The 13,313-nt window shown below is 41.1% G+C and overlaps 1 protein-coding gene across 2 annotated transcripts in view; it reads left to right on the top strand.

The window, feature by feature from the left end:
• Positions 1-13,313, top strand: part of tgfa (transforming growth factor, alpha) — a 79,184-nt gene that overhangs the window by 23,325 nt on the left and 42,546 nt on the right. The window lies entirely within an intron of this gene.

Raw genomic sequence — 13,313 nt, 5'->3', positions numbered from 1 at the left:
AGCATAGTTCCATACTATGCCAGTATCCTAGCCATATGAGAGGGAGAATAGATGCGTCTTAATTCTGGACTTGATGTCTCTACAGAATCTGTTTTACCCCATCAGGGAGATCATTCTACAAAACAGGTGCATGATAAGAGAAGGCTGTATGGCCTGCAGACTTTTTATTCACCCTAGGGACATAAAGTAGTCCTGTACCCTGAGAACCCAGAGCCGGGGTTGGTACGTAGGGTGTAATTAGGTCAGCTAAGTAGGGAGGTGCTAGTCCATGAAAAATGTTACAGGTTAGTAACAGAACCTTAAAATCTGACCTCACAGAGACAGGAAGCCAGTGAAGATAATTGGGTATAATGTGGTTGAACTTTCTGCTTCTTGTTAAAACACTTTCAGAACATTACAGTAGTCCAGTCTAGAAGACACAAAGGCTTGGATCAAAGTCTCTGTGTCAGCCATAGACAGGATGGGACAAATCTTAGCTATGTTTCACAGGTGGAAGAAAGCAGTCCTCGTAATATCTCTGTGTAGGTCAAAGGACAGTGTGGGGTCAAAAGTCACCCTAGGTTAAGCGTCAGCTCGTCAAACTGTTGCTGATGTCTTGTTGCACCAAGAACCATCATTTTGTTCTTGTTCGAGTTTAAAAGTGAAATGTTTAGTTATTCCTCGGCCTCCTTTAGCAGTAACGGTACTTGTAATAAGTGTAGCTTATTCGTAGCTTTGGAGGCCAGGCTGGGCGAATTGGAGACTCGGCTCCGCACCGTGGAAAATTCTACAGTTAGGCAGGCCCCTGTAGTCGGTGCAGACCAAGGTAGCTTAGCCGCCGTTAGTTTCCCCCTGGCAGATCCTGAGCAGCCGGGAAAGCAGGCTGACTGGGTGACTGTGAGGAGGAAGCGTAGCCCTAAACAGAAGCCCCGTGTACACCGCCAACCCGTTCACATCTCTAACCGTTTTTCCCCACTCGACGACACACCCGCCGAGGATCAAACTCTGGTTATTGGCGACTCTGTTTTGAGAAATGTGAAGTTAGCGACACCAGCAACCATAGTCAATTGTCTTCCGGGGGCCAGAGCAGGCGACATTGAAGGAAATTTGGAACTGCTGGCTAAGGCTAAGCGTAAATTTGGTAAGATTGTAATTCACGTCGGCAGTAATGACACCCGGTTACGCCAATCGGAGGTCACTAAAATTAACATTAAATCGGTGTGTAACTTTGCAAAAACAATGTCGGACTCTGTAGTTTTCTCTGGGCCCCTCCCCAATCGGACCGGGAGTGACATGTTTAGCCGCATGTTCTCCTTGAATTGCTGGCTGTCTGAGTGGTGTCCAAAAAATGAGGTGGGCTTCATAGATAATTGGCAAAGCTTCTGGGGAAAACCTGGTCTTGTTAGGAGAGACGGCATCCATCCCACTTTGGATGGAGCAGCTCTCATTTCTAGAAATCTGGCCAATTTTCTTAAATCCTCCAAACCGTGACTATCCAGGGTTGGGACCAGGAAGCAGAGTTGTAGTCTTACACACCTCTCTGCAGCTTCTCTCCCCCTGCCATCCCCTCATTACCCCATCCCCGTAGAGACGGTGCCTGCTCCCAGACTACCAATAACCAGCAAAAATCTATTTAAGCATAAAAATTCAAAAGAAAAAATAATATAGCACCTTCAACTGCACCACAGACTAAAACAGTTAAATGTGGTCTATTAAACATTAGGTCTCTCTCTTCTAAGTCCCTGTTGGTAAATGATATAATAATTGATCAACATATTGATTTATTCTGCCTTACAGAAACCTGGTTACAGCAGGATGAATATGTTAGTTTAAATGAGTCAACACCCCCGAGTCACACTAACTGTCAGAATGCTCGTAGCACGGGCCGGGGCGGAGGATTAGCAGCAATCTTCCATTCCAGCTTATTAATTAATCAAAAACCCAGACAGAGCTTTAATGCATTTGAAAGCTTGTCTCTTAGTCTTGTCCATCCAAATTGGAAGTCCCAAAAACCAGTTTTATTTGTTATTATCTATCGTCCACCTGGTCGTTACTGTGAGTTTCTCTGTGAATTTTCAGACCTTTTGTCTGACTTAGTGCTTAGCTCAGATAAGATAATTATAGTGGGCGATTTTAACATCCACACAGATGCTGAGAATGACAGCCTCAACACTGCATTTAATCTATTATTAGACTCTATTGGCTTTGCTCAAAAAGTAAATGAGTCCACCCACCACTTTAATCATATCTTAGATCTTGTTCTGACTTATGGTATGGAAATAGAAGACTTAACAGTATTCCCTGAAAACTCCCTTCTGTCTGATCATTTCTTAATAACATTTACATTTACTCTGATGGACTACCCAGCAGTAGGGAATAAGGTTCATTACACTAGAAGTCTTTCAGAAAGCGCTGTAACTAGGTTAAAGGATATGATTCCTTCTTTATGTTCTCTAATGCCATATAACAACACAGTGCAGAGTAGCTACCTAAACTCTGTAAGGGAGATAGAGTATCTCAATAGTTTTACATCCTCATTGAAGACAACTTTAGATGCTGTAGCTCCTCTGAAAAAGAGAGCTTTAAATCAGAAGTGTCTGACTCCGTGGTATAACTCACAAACTCGTAGCTTAAAGCAGATAACCCGTAAGTTGGAGAGGAAATGGCGTCTCACTAATTTAGAAGATCTTCACTTAGCCTGGAAAAAGAGTCTGTTGCTCTATAAAAAAGCCCTCAGTAAAGCTAGGACATCTTTCTACTCATCACTAATTGAAGAAAATAAGAACAACCCCAGGTTTCTTTTCAGCACTGTAGCCAGGCTGACAGAGTCAGAGCTCTATTGAGCTGAGTATTCCATTAACTTTAACTAGTAATGACTTCATGACTTTCTTTGCTAACAAAATTTTAACTATTAGAGAAAAAATTACTCATAACCATCCCAAAGACGTATCGTTATCTTTGGCTGCTTTCAGTGATGCCGGTATTGGTTAGACTCTTTCTCTCCGATTGTTCTGTCTGAGTTATTTTCATTAGTTACTTCATCCAAACCATCAACATGTTTATTAGACCCCATTCCTACCAGGCTGCTCAAGGAAGCCCTACCATTATTTAATGCTTCGATCTTAAATATGATCAATCTATCTTTGTTAGTTGGCTATGTACCACAGGCTTTTAAGGTGGCAGTAATTAAACCATTACTTAAAAAGCCATCACTTGACCCAGCTATCTTAGCTAATTATAGGCCAATCTCCAACCTTCCTTTTCTCTCAAAATTCTTGAAAGGGTAGTTGTAAAACAGCTAACTGATCATCTGCAGAGGAATGGTCTATTTGAAGAGTTTCAGTCAGGTTTTAGAATTCATCATAGTACAGAAACAGCATTAGTGAAGGTTACAAATGATCTTCTTATGGCCTCGGACAGTGGACTCATCTCTGTGCTTGTTCTGTTAGACCTCAGTGCTGCTTTTGATACTGTTGACCATAAAATTTTATTACAGAGCATGCCATAGGTATTAAAGGCACTGCGCTGCGGTGGTTTGAATCATATTTGTCTAATAGATTACAATTTGTTCATGTAAATGGGGAATCTTCTTCACAGACTAAAGTTAATTATGGAGTTCCACAAGGTTCTGTGCTAGGACCAATTTTATTCACTTTATATATGCTTCCCTTAGGCAGTATTATTAGACGGTATTGCTTAAATTTTCATTGTTACGCAGATGATACCCAGCTTTATCTATCCATGAAGCCAGAGGACACACACCAATTAGCTAAACTGCAGCATTGTCTTACAGACATAAAGACATGGATGACCTCTAATTTCCTGCTTTTAAACTCAGATAAAACTGAAGTTATTGTACTTGGCCCCACAAATCTTAGAAACATGGTGTCTAACCAGATCCTTACTCTGGATGGCATTACCCTGACCTCTAGTAATACTGTGAGAAATCTTGGAGTCATTTTTGATCAGTATATGTCATTCAAAGCGCATATTAAACAAATATGTAGGACTGCTTTTTTGCATTTACGCAATATCTCTAAAATCAGAAAGGTCTTGTCTCAGAGTGATGCTGAAAAACTAATTCATGCATTTATTTCCTCTAGGCTGGACTATTGTAATTCATTATTATCAGGTTGTCCTAAAAGTTCCCTAAAAAGCCTTCAGTTAATTCAAAATGCTGCAGCTAGAGTACTGACGGGGACTAGAAGGAGAGAGCATATCTCACCCATATTGGCCTCTCTTCATTGGCTTCCTGTTAATTCTAGAATAGAATTTAAAATTCTTCTTCTTACTTATAAGGTTTTGAATAATCAGGTCCCATCTTATCTTAGGGACCTCGTAGTACCATATCACCCCAATAGAGCGCTTCGCTCTCAGACTACAGGCTTACTTGTAGTTCCTAGGGTTTGTAAGAGTAGAATGGGAGGCAGAGCCTTCAGCTTTCAGGCTCCTCTCCTGTGGAACCAGCTCCCAATTCAGATCAGGGAGACAGACACCCTCTCTACTTTTAAGATTAGGCTTAAAACTTTCCTTTTTGCTAAAGCTTATAGTTAGGGCTGGATCAGGTGACCCTGAACCATCCCTTAGTTATGCTGCTATAGACGTAGACTGCTGGGGGGTTCCCATGATGCACTGTTTCTTTCTCTTTTTGCTCTGTATGCACCACTCTGCATTTAATCATTAGTGATCGATCTCTGCTCCCCTCCACAGCATGTCTTTTTCCTGGTTCTCTCCCTCAGCCCCAACCAGTCCCAGCAGAAGACTGCCCCTCCCTGAGCCTGGTTCTGCTGGAGGTTTCTTCCTGTTAAAAGGGAGTTTTTCCTTCCCACTGTAGCCAAGTGCTTGCTCACAGGGGGTCGTTTTGACCGTTGGGGTTTTACATAATTATTGTATGGCCTTGCCTTACAATATGGAGCGCCTTGGGGCAACTGTTTGTTGTGATTTGGTGCTATATAAAAAAATTGATTGATTGATTGATTGAAAAGTAAGAAATTGCTGGACATCTGCTTTTTACTGATGCAAGGCAATACTCTAAAGACTACATGCTTATGAGATTACCAGCAGTCATTGTCATGTACAACTGAGTGATAGAACTGTAGTGGTATCTGAATCCATTGCAAGCAGAAGATCATTTCTCACTTTAGTGAGAGCTGTCTCTGTGGAATGATGTGTTCTAAAAGCAGACTGCAGTGGCTCAAAGAGGTTATTCTCAGTAACGTTGTTCACGAGCTGCTGTAAAACCACTTTTTCCAAATTTTTAGAAGAAAATCATAGAGTTGATATCTGCCCATAATTTTTCAGTAGACTAGGGTTAAGATTACATTTCTTAAGTAATGGTTTAATCACTGCAGATTTAAAACATTTAGGAACAGATCCCGAGGTTAGTGAGGGATTAATAATTTCCAACACAGTTGGCCAAAGAGTAGGCCACAGGTCTTGAAACAGTTTTGTTGGTATAGGGTGGAACAGACAGCTTGTGCTTTTAGCAGAAGCTACAAATTTCAAAGAGATTGTAAACTTAAGTGAGTGATCTGAAACCACTGATGCAAGAGGAATGATGTCAATACAGTGCGTCTGCAAAGTATTCACAGTGCTTCACTTTTTCCACATTTTATTATTCTTATTATTATTTTAGTATTCCCACCCTTTGCTCAATACTTTGTTGATGCACCTTTGGCAGCAATTACAGCCTCAAGTCTTGAATATATATAATACAAGATTGGTGCACCTATCTTTGGGCAGTTATGCCCATTTCTCTTTGCAGCACCTCAAGCTCCATCAGATTGGGTGGGGAGTGTCGGTGCACAGCCTTTTTCACATCTCTCCAGAGATGTTCAATCAGATTCAGGTCTGGGCTCTGGCTGGGCCACTCAAGGACATTCACAGAGTTGTCCTGAAGCTGCTCCTTTGATATCTTTGCTGTATGCTTAGGGTCATTGTACTGCTGAAAGACGAACCGTCGCCCCATTCTGAGGTCAAGAACGCTCTGGAGCAGATCTTCATCCAGGATGTCTCTGTACATTGCTGCATTCATCTTGCCCTCAATCCTGACTAGTCACCACCATGCTTCATTGTAGGGATGGTGGCTGGTTTCGTCCAAACATAACACCTGGCATTCACGCCAAAGAGTTCAATCTTTGTCTCCTCAGAACAGAGAATTTTTTCTCATAGTCTGAGAGTCCTTCAGGTGCCTTTTGGCAAACTCTAGGTGGGCTGCCACGTGCCTTTTACTAAGGAGTGTCTTCCATCTGGCCACTCTACCGTACAGGCCTGATTGATGGATTGTAGCAGAGATGGTTGTTCTTCTGGAAGGTTCTCCTCTCTCCACAGAGGAATGCTGGAGCTCTGACAGAGTAACCATCGGGTTCTTGGTCACCTCCCTTACTAAGGTTCTTCTCCCTGATCCCTCAGTTTAGACGGGCTGCCAGCTCTAGGAAGAGTCCTGGTGGATCCAAACGTCTTCCATTTATGAATGACGGAGGCTACTGTGCTCATTGGAATTTTCAAAGCAACGGAAATGTGTGTGTACCCTTCCCCAGATTTGTGCCTCAAGACAATCCTGTCTCAGAGGTCTACAGACAATTCCTTTGACTTCATGCTTGGTTTGTGCTCTGACATGCACTGTCAACTGTGGGACCTTATATGTAGACAGGTGTGTGTCTTTCCAAATCATGTCCAATCAACTGAATTTCTCCCAGGTGGACTCCAATTAAGCTGTAGAAACATCTCAAGGATGATCAGTGGAAACAGGATACACCTGAGCTCAATTGTGAGCTTCATGACAAAGGCTGTGAACACTTGTGATTTCTTAAGTTACATGTGACACATGTAACTTAAGAAATGTAACTTATGTTACACATTACATGTGATTTCTTAAGTTTTTTTTTATATATAAATTTACAAAAATCTCACTTTTTTTCCTCACATTGTCATTATGGGGTTTTGTGTGTAGAATTCTGAGGAAAAAATGAATTTCATCCATTTTGGAATAAGGCTGTAACATAAAATGTGGAAAAAAAAAATGAAGCGCTATGAATATTTTCCAGATGCACTGTATTTGTGACAGCGATACTCTGAACGAGGACTAAATCCAGGGTGTTTCCACTAATGTGAGTCGAACCCTGAATGCATTGCTGGAATCCTAATACAGCTGTAAAATCCATGAATGATTTGCAGAGAGGGTCAGAAGCTTATTTATATGAATGTTAAGGTCTCCAACAATCAGAATGTTATTGGCATGGGTTGCCAAATTGGAGATAAACTCACCAAATCCATCTAAGAATTCTGAATATGGACCCAGGGCCTACATACTTCTGTTGTGGCCCCAAATACTCACTATATTTCAGATTTTAAAATTGTAAGGTGGTGTCAATGCAGCCTTTTATCCACTGTCATTGGAGCTTTTCTTCCACAGCAGTTCTCCAAACGGTAGCGCTTTGCTGGTCCATTGAGCTTCCGTGCACAAACGTACTGTATAGACACACAGTGTGGTGCACACTGATAATTGATCCTCTTGGCCTGCATGAGAGCAGCATTTGTGGTAATGTGTAACGAGATTAATATCCAGTAATTTTGCAAGCCCTACAGTACTGGTGTCGCATCACAATCTGAAAAGTACCTTAGATGCCCTAAATACTGTTTTGTAACCCAGCTTTACTGATTTGTCTTCCAGCTCGCATGAAAAGAGATTTGGTAGGCAGATGCCTCAGGGATAACAGAGGGCTTTCACAGAGTCTGAAAGGAGGAGACAATACATGTAGGCTGCGATCCAAAAGTTAATTTACCATTGGAACGGATTGTGTGGTGAAGGCTGTAATGCTGCTATCTGTCTGGCTTTTTATCCCGATTCCCACCATGAATGCCACATTGTGGTGTTTGTTTCAGCTGCTGGTGTGTGTGTCATTTACATCAGAATCTGACTGTACAGCTTGTGCAAGAAATTAGTTTTGTCTGGCTATTTGAGTCACAATTATGTCCTGTGAGCCAAGCATTGTTGGAGCGACAACATGACTTCTTAAAAAAAGAAAACTGCAACATCTCCTGCTAGAGGACTAACTGTACAATTCCCAGAGGGATGCGCTCATGCTGAATGTGAATAGTGGCTGACGGATGTATTTTTATTTGCAGTGTTTGACTGGGACTTTTTTGTGGTTCTTGCATACCACAAGATGCAACACTAGATACACCTAGGAGGTATACAGGTGCATCTTCAGGATTAAATGAAAGTCATCACTGTGCATGTACCATGCACGTACATATTAAATGTTTTTCAGGCTACAGTGACGTCATAATGATGTTGCCATATAATGACAAATGACTGATTGACATTAGCTTTACATCATCTTTCAGCCTTTTTGAACCTTGACCTGCGACTGATGTGCTGTAAAAATTTAATCTCCTGGAGACACTCAACAAAGGAATATTTAAGTGTTTTGAGCATCTGTGTTGGATGGAGAAGCACTATAAAAATACAGCACATTTGCCATGGATATCATTTTATTTACACCATGCTTGTACCGGATTGGAGCCCCTTTCCTGTCAGACCTGCCTTAATTCTTTGTGTCATAGATTTAACAAGGTGCTGGAAATGTATCTCATGGACTCTGGACCACATTGACAAATTCCCCGTTACTACATGTGTATCGGGGAATTTTACTGTTTTTCTAGGGATCGGAATTTAAATTTTAGTGAGTCTGATTCTATATAGATACCCTTATTGATTCCTGATGAATTTTTAGCTAAAAAAAAAAATTCTGCACAAGTTTTCGGTGTCGATGCAGCAGCCATTTTTCTTCTTTCTCTCTGCAGAGGTATTTCCATATCTATGTAATAATAATATTGTTTACTCTGCGTGTGAATACGTCACAGCTGCCACATGGATGGATTATTTTAGCAATAATGAGGTGCTAAATAACGGGCAGTGTTGGGCACTTTAAAAAAGTAATTAGTTACTAGGGGAGGTGATGGTTTAGTGGTTAAGTGTTGGGCTTGTGACCAGAGGATCTTCTGTTCAAATCCCAGCCTGACCGGGAAATCACTAAGGGCCCTTGGGCAAGGTCCTTAATCCCCTAGTTGCTCCCATTGTGTAGTGAGTGCCTTGTATGGCAGCACTCTCACATGGGGGTGAATTTGAGGCATTATTTGTAAAGCACTTTGAGCGTCTGATGCAGATGGAAAATCGCAATATAAATGCAGTCCATTTTACCATCTAGTTTCTTCTCCCAAAATGTAACTGAGTCATAGCATGAAAACATAACTAGTTACTAGGGAAAGTAACTATTACTTTTTTTTAATGTTCAAAATATGTCAATGAATTTGGATGCTTCCCTTCCCCCAATGTAACTTTATACTTTAATAAATGTAACTTAACAATGTAACTTTAATAAAACTGAATATTAAATATGTTGTACACTTAATAGAATAAATTATTAACAGTAAACAATGTAAAATAGTCTGCACTATTTTAATTTTGCTGTAGGACAACAGGAGACCCCTATCAAATTTAATATATTATTGTTGATATTACTATGTTTATATAGTGGAACAATCACAGCAAACACAATAGATGTTTTAGAACTTTTGATATTTATTGCACTTCAACAGGCTGCAACCCATAAAATGAAGCTAAAATTAAATTAGGCTCATTCACATGTACAACCCCTAGCAAAAATTATGGAATCACCGGCCTCGGAGGATGTTCATTCAGTTGTTTAATTTTGTAGAAAAAAGCAGATCACAGACATGACACAAAACTAAAGTCATTTCAAATGGCAACTTTCTGGCTTTAAGAAACACTATAAGAAATCAGGAAAAAAAAATTGTGGCAGTCACTAAAGGTTACTTTTTTAGACCAAGCAGAGGGAAAAAAATATGGAATCATGAAAAACAAAAGAACGCTCCAACACATCACTAGTATTTTGTTGCACCACCTCTGGCTTTTATAACAGCTTGCAGTCTCTGAGGCATGGACGTAATGTGTGACAAACAGTACTCTTCATCAGTCTGGCTCCAACTTTCTCTGATTGCTGTTGCCAGATCAGCTTTGCAGGTTGGAGCCTTGTCATGGACCATTTTCTTCAACTTCCACCAAAGATTTTCAATTGGATTAAAGTCCGGACTATTTGCAGGACATGACATTGACCCTATGTGTCTTTTTGCAAGGAATGTTTTCACAGTTTTTGCTCTATAGCAAGATGCATTATCATCTTGAAAAATGATTTCATCATCCCCAAACATCCTTTCAATTGATGGGATAAGAAAAGTGTCCAAAATATCAATGTAAACTTGTGCATTTATTGATGATGTAATGACAGCCATCTCCCCAGTGCCTTTACCTGACATGCAGCCCCATATCATCAATGACTGTGGAAATTTACATGTTCTCTTCAGGCGGTCATCTTTATAAATCTCATTGGAACGGCACCAAACAAAAGTTCCAGCATCATCACCTTGCCCAATGCAGATTCGAGATTCATCACTGAATATGACTTTCATCCAGTCATCCACAGTCCAGGATTGCTTTTCCTTAGCCCATTGGAACCTTGTTTTTTTCTGTTTAGGTGTTAATGATGGCTTTCGTTTAGCTTTTCTGTATGTAAATCCCATTTCCTTTAGGCGGTTTCTTACAGTTCGGTCACAGACGTTGACTCCAGTTTCCTCCCATTCGTTCCTCATTTGTTTTGTTGTGCATTTTCGATTTTTGAGACATATTGCTTTAAGTTTTCTGTCTTGACGCTTTGATGTCTTCCTTGGTCTACCAGTATGTTTGCCTTTAACAACCTTCCCATGTTGTTTGTATTTGGTCCAGAGTTTAGACACAGCTGACTGTGAACAACCAACATCTTTTGCAACACTGCGTGATGATTTACCCTCTTTTAAGAGTTTGATAATCCTCTCCTTTGTTTCAATTGACATCTCTCGTGTTGGAGCCATGATTCATGTCAGTCCACTTGGTGCAACAGCTCTCCAAGGTGTGATCACTCCTTTTTAGATGCAGACTAACGATCAGATCTGATTTGATGCAGGTGTTAGTTTTGGGGATAAAATTTACAGGGTGATTCCATAATTTATTCCTCAGAATTGAGTGAGTCCATATTTTTTTTTCCCCCTCTGCTTGGTCTAAAAAAGTAACCATTACTGACTGCCACAATTTTTTTTCTTGATTTCTTATAGTGTTTCTTAAAGCCAGAAAGTTGCCATATGAAATGACTTTAGTTTTGTGTCATGTCTGTGATCTGCTTTTTTTTCTACAAAATTAAACAACTGAATGAACATCCTCCGAGACCGGTGATTCCATAATTTTTGCCAGGGGTTGTACATTCTTGGCTTTTATCTCAATGAGGGGAAAATGTCTGTAGTTCCAGTTGAAAAACACTAATGCTGCCTGTGTTTGTGCGTGGGTTCCTGCCCACCTCAGCCTTTGGTTGGGTTACCATGAAATTTTACTCTTCCTTAGCCAATCACCATCATTTATGTGGTTGTCTTGGCCCTCCTGTCTCCCTAAACACAGAAAGGGGGGAGGGAAGGCTTTGCAGCTCAGCTAAAGAGCCTGCAGTTGAAAACATCTTCAGTGAACTTAATTGTAGTAACACACCACATTACGCAGTTGCAACAATGGAAGCAGTAATTAAATGACTTGACTGAAAAAAAAATAATGCCATTACTAAAGCCGTTTATTTTAACGTCATTATTCCCCTCATTGCTAATGTGGACTTCTAACAAAATGAGATGACTGGATCTCTTCAGAGAATAATTGGGTACCACTGGAATGACTTTGTGTCAAACGAGTGATTACTTACACCCCGTCGCTCCTTGACGATTTAGCCAGTATATGCTGACTCTATTAAAAATGCTGGCATATGTAGGCTTATCTCTAATAAATTATGTAGCTGTCACACCATGATGATTTAGCCAGCATATGCTGACAACCCCGTTTCCACAGAGTGGTTCATGTCGGTACTGCACGGTATAGTGCTTGTCGGAACAGTTAAGTCTGGCTTTGTTTGCATTTCCACTGCCGGCAGAACCCTTTTTTGGCATGAGGAACACTTATGTATTGACAAGGATGTCATCGAGCGCGTACACTGTCATGCAGTGTCTCTTCTCCACACGGAGGCAGAACGGAGTAATTTAACATTTTATTTTATTTTTGTCTTTGTGGATCATGGGATTTACTTTCATTGCATGCAGAATGCTGATGAGTCGACTGATGACTGTGGTAAATGCTGCCGTGAATGAATGAGGTACTGTGACTCAACTTTTAAAGCCCTGGTTGCAGTATGATCGGTCCCCCATCCGACTGATCAGATGGGAGTGAACATACCACAACACCGGCATCCTCAGGCTGAGAAATGCACCTGCAGCAGAGAAACCACTGGGGGACTTGCTTTAAAACGCTACATTTCAATAGCCGTGACAAAGAATTAAAGTATTTTCAGATCCCCACACCCATGTTTCACTTGGCTTTGGCAGGTAGATGGTTATTTTAAAGAAGTGGGAATCGACAGATTGGTTCCCATCCAGGAGTCCAGGTGGTGTTGTGGATGCAGTGAAATGCAGTACCAGCACATGATCTCAGACTTTGAGACTTTGGTGTGCATAGAAGTCTTGGGGTCCTGCGACAGACTGGTGTCCTGTCCAGCGTGTACCCCACCTCACGCTCTATGACTGCTGGGATAGGCTCCAGCCCCCCGCAACCCTTGATTGGAGTAAGTGGTTGAAGATGTGTGAGAAGTCTTTGGCTTTGTTCAGACTGCCAGTGAAAGTCAGATTTTAATCTGATTCCATGTTGCAAAAAATCATATGGAATCCACAGGGATTAAAGTTCTGCCTTGCTATGATGGACCTCCGTCAATTGGGGCTGCCAAAAGGCCATCTCAGTGCAGATCTGATGAGAATTTTAAAAAAGCGGGGGGGGGGGGGGGTATTTGATTGCTGATTATGATATGTAGCTTCACCAGTCTGCTGCGTCTGTTTACTGTTGTTGAGAGAGGTACTATCACCCCCCCCCCAATCCGATTTTTGCATCCATGACGTGGATCTGTGGATTGGTCCACTGTGAATGACGGCTTTCGCGTTCTTCATCAGCCAGCGTGGCCCACATCAATAATGCATTGTTCTGATCTCTAATTTGTCCAAAACCAGCATAGAGACAGTAAAGTTTAAATCAGTCCTCCACATATTTCTACCGTGTGAACAGGGGATTAATAGCAAAGATTGTGGAATTGTGATTTTGTGTCAGTGATTTAATTTAAAGTCTACAAAAATTCAGTCTGTTCAGAAGAAATGCTGCAGTGCCGCTCAGACTACTTAAAAAAACAAAAAACAAGCTTCTT

This window comes from Thalassophryne amazonica, chromosome 3 (assembly GCF_902500255.1).
Source record: "Thalassophryne amazonica chromosome 3, fThaAma1.1, whole genome shotgun sequence".
Classification (NCBI taxonomy): Eukaryota; Metazoa; Chordata; class Actinopteri; order Batrachoidiformes; family Batrachoididae; genus Thalassophryne; species Thalassophryne amazonica.
Note: the sequence above shows the minus strand (reverse complement) of the source record. Positions and strands in the feature narration are given on the sequence as shown.